The sequence below is a fragment of the Leptopilina heterotoma genome, unplaced genomic scaffold (genome assembly GCF_015476425.1).
Source record: "Leptopilina heterotoma isolate Lh14 unplaced genomic scaffold, ASM1547642v1 Lhet_223, whole genome shotgun sequence".
In the NCBI taxonomy this organism is placed as follows: domain Eukaryota; kingdom Metazoa; phylum Arthropoda; class Insecta; order Hymenoptera; family Figitidae; genus Leptopilina; species Leptopilina heterotoma.
In genome coordinates this window covers 205,140-209,510 of record NW_025110941.1, presented here as the reverse complement: position 1 = coordinate 209,510, position 4,371 = coordinate 205,140, and the positions used below count along the sequence as shown (strand labels likewise).

Sequence of the window (4,371 nt, the reverse complement as noted above, 5' to 3'; positions counted from 1 at the left end):
ACTCTTTACCCTTCTCATCACCTTCTTCGCAAATCGTTACAAAATTCTTTTTCACTCTCACAAAACGCTCTTCCATTCCTTCCTTCAATATTTCCACACGGAGAGAAAAATCAAGCGTTTGTAGTATGGAGACTTCCTATGCTAATTTTGTATGAACGTCCTGCTGAAGAGGCATGTTTTTATACCTCAGTTGCATGAAACATATACTAAAAAAGCATGGATCTCTTGCAATCGTAGTATACTGACGTCCCATGCGTTACAGGTAGAACTTTTATGCTGATAACGTAGAAATTTATACAAATACAGCAGAAGTTTTACGCATATTGCGCATGTGCATTCTTTTACGAAATAAGCTTAACTGTCCATACTACAAACGCTTGATTTTTCTCTCCGTGCACTAGCTCCATTAATCCATACAGTCTTCGCACGTCATAACCTTTCCATTCTTACCTATCCCTCTTTTAAATATTCGCGCCTTTTTCTCACTCTCTCGAACAAGGTAGTTCAAGTTGGGTGGGGGAAATCCAATATGGCTGCCATCAGCTGATTTACCGGAGGACCAAGAAGCAGGGATGGGTAAAAGTGTTTTTTTCGGAGTTTTCTACGTATAATACATAAATGACGTATAATACGTAGAAAATTGTAGAAAACCTGGTATTATACATGTCCAGTTCTGCGCATGCGTACAAACCTCACAATAATAATAAAAATCATATGTTTGATTATTTTTTATTTGTTTCCTGGTTTTCATTACTAAATTGTTGCTAAAAATACCAAGAAAAAACCAAAAAAGGTTACATATAAGGTAAGTTTACAAAAAAATGCGTATAATATATATTTATTGATTTTTCATATGGTTTTTTACACACATTTTTTCATAACTTGTATTATATATTTATATAGAACAATTTTAAAAAGACACGTTAATTTATTATTTATTTGAAAATAAACGGGTTTCAAATAAACTTTTTCATACAAAAGTACTAAATTATTATTATAGCTGTATTTTGCAATGTTTTGTTGCAAATAGGACACAGGGCAACATTTTTCCCTTTATTATTTTTGGGAATAAAACACAATTCCTCCCAGGAATTGTGTTTCGGCCTTCCACCTCTTTTGTTAATTTTTTTTTATTTTAAAAAAAGCAATATTGTACAACAATCACTGACACATGGCCTGGCACATGGAGATGTATAACCTATAAATGGGTCTGGCGGCAGCAGACAACCTGACCTGACCACGAACAGTTAGAACTTTGTTTGTGTGCTATTTCTTTAAAACATAAATTTTAAAAAAACTTTTCAATGTTAATTAATAAATTTTTAAATTGAAATTATGTTTAAAATTTATTTAATATACTATTAAAATCACATGTTTCTTGTCTAAAATTTAAAAATCCCGCGCGTCACGCAATGTATGTAAAATACATGACATACGTAGAAAACTAAAGATGTATAATACCACGTATTATACGTGTAGAAAACCAGGTATAATACATCATGTATAATACGTACCCATCCCTGCCAAGAAGACTAGAAACAGGAGATTCAACTTCGGTAGTGGGGGGTACAGGACAAATACGTATGATTGTGGTTTTCGGCAATAGGCCGAGAAACTGAATACCCTAAGAGGCGCGGTAGCCTTCTGCGCACCCAACACTATTACAAGTTTCTATAATTCCATGTGTGTCTGCTTCGCATTAGTATTAGAACGTCGAACAATGACAAGCTCCAAAACAGAGTGGTTTTATATATTATAAATTTTTTGTTGCAATTCCTATACACAAGGTATGTAATATTTAAGATACTTTAAAAGTATAATAGTTTAAACGTAAAATAATTCTTTAAATATATTTAATCAAATGTTGCCTGTGTTGTATGTAGAAAATGAGAAGAGGAATGGAGGAAGCAGAATGAACATAACCTTTAAATGTAAGGGAAAAGTTTATGAAAATGGAAAATGTGCATTTATAAAATTCCAAAAAATTGCAAACGAGAAAAGTTTATCATTCCGCTGACCAGGAATTAGTAAAAAAAAAGGAAAAACTGAAGAAAATCTATCAACAATTAATCGAAGTATGGAAAAATATTCAGAACCTCTCTACAGTCTTCTGGAACAAAAAATGGATAGTTTTAAACTGCCAAATAAAAAATGGATGTACGCAATAGAAAAAGGTAAAAATATACAATTCCTGAGAATTGAAAACGATTTAAATAATTATTTATCAGTAATTTTAGAAACAAACTTGAATATTAAAATAATTTATAATAGAAAATTAGTTAATTGGATGACATTTGATAAACCTCAAACGCAAATTGTCATTGAAAATATTTTAGAAATAATAAATAATAGTTTTACTTCTAATTTAATGTTTTGCTTAGATGCTGAGTAAATATAAAATTACATAAAATATTGTTATAATATAGGTAGTGTGGGGATTTTCATGATGCAAACGTTTAATTTAAATTTTTCTCTGCTCTGGTATGAATATTAGTAAATGTTGAATTACCTCGTAATATTTTTAAACTTTTTAGCGAATTTTATTACAAAATATAAAAATTTACTCTTACTCGGCGAAATGAAAGATATTGGAATTGAAATGTCATACTGTACATTAGGTAGAATTATGAAATTTTTACAAAAAGTTTTCTAAAAGTTAGGAGCACTATAATTTTGTTAAAATCAAGGACCATCATGAAAGTCTAGTTTTGTCTTAGTATCAGATTAAATACAAAAGTAAATTAACAAAATAAATTTTAAATCGACACGAATCTAAATTCATTTTGTTAATTCACTTTCGCGTTGATCCGAAACTGCATTAAAAATATGAATATTTTAATTTAATTTTTTTAAATTAAATTAAATAATAAATATTTTTAAATTTAATTTTCCTTTCAGTATCGGTCCCTGGTTAAAATTTAATTTGTACATTTGAAAGTGTTGTAATTGTATATATTTATTTTTTATACTTTAAATTCAAAAGTTTTATTTATTTATATACATTGATCAATTATTTTTTTATATTGAATGATTTATTTCTGTAAAATTTGACTTATAATAGTCAGGAACTTTTTACTTTTTCTACAATTATTTAATGGAATTAGGGTTTATTTACATCTATTTGCATAATATTTTGATTATATTTAAAAATGACCATCCTCATAAATAATTGTCAATACAAGGCGATTTGTCCCTTCTTTTGAATAAAATCAAAGTGTTTAATATTAGTAGTCGATACATTATTTTACCAAATTATCATGTAAAAATCGCTTCACATTGACAAATGTTAAAGAGAGGGCTAAATTAATTAATTCTTTATACTCAACTGTTTTATTAAATTGAAAATTTATAATAGTCATACTTTTGATTATAAATGAAATTGTGTATGAGAAGTTGAAATTTGAACAATTTCTGTATGAATTCTATAAGCTACAATTATTTAATCGAATCATGGCTTATTTATGTGTATGTATTGTTTAATTTGTATAGAAATAAAGTTTTACAAATCAACTGAATAAAAGTAATTTATTTTTATGACCTTACAATATTTAAATTTTATAAACAAAACAATAAATATATATTTTTTGTTTGATATAAATATAGTAGATTTTGCACTACCCATGCGAATCTATTTAATGTAACAAAACGATAAATATATTGTTTATAAAATGCACATGTTTTATATTTTGAAAATACATATCACTTTAATTTTCTTTTTAATATTTAATATTTAATATTTTAATATTTAATTTCTCATATGTATATTCAGTAATCTAGTTATTATTTAAGCAAGAAAAATAAAAAAGTTATATGAATGCTATTCATGTACTACCTCATAGTCCGGTAACCTAAAAATATGACAATTTCTGTTTTCCTTGTCTTCTTTGCAACTTTTAATTGCACACTTTCCACTCATTGTTTAAAAAACTGTATTATAATAATGTAATCACATTTCGGAAATTTAACAATACTAATCACAACACATAACACAATTTAATTTAAAATGTCAAAACCGATGTCAACAAAAACACACGACTTGACACACGACAAGAACATGGAAACTTACATATACAAGACTGTAAGCATGTGTTGGGTATGCGCAGAAGGCTACCGCGCCTCTTAGGGTATTCAGTTTCTCGGCCTATTGCCGGAAACCAAATTATCACGTACCCCCACTACCGGAGTTGGACCTCCTGTTCACAGTGGAGGATGTACACTGTAAAAAAATCTGCTGTAAATTTACTATGTCCGACGTTGGAAAGTTTGGTCACTATGTCCGACGTGGTATTTTTACACGCCGACTGTAATCTACATAACCTGCAAATATTTTTTGAAATAATATTTTCAGTCGTAACTTTTTGTATTTATGAA

General features: G+C 28.4%; 1 long non-coding RNA gene across 1 annotated transcript; it reads left to right on the top strand.

Moving 5' to 3' along the window:
* Nucleotides 1-444: 444 nt before the first annotated feature.
* Nucleotides 445-2,932, top strand: LOC122502225. Its single transcript, XR_006301622.1, has 3 exons — nt 445-805; nt 1,146-1,787; nt 1,884-2,932. It is a non-coding gene; the product is annotated as an uncharacterized LOC122502225 (long non-coding RNA).
* Nucleotides 2,933-4,371: the final 1,439 nt, after the last annotated feature.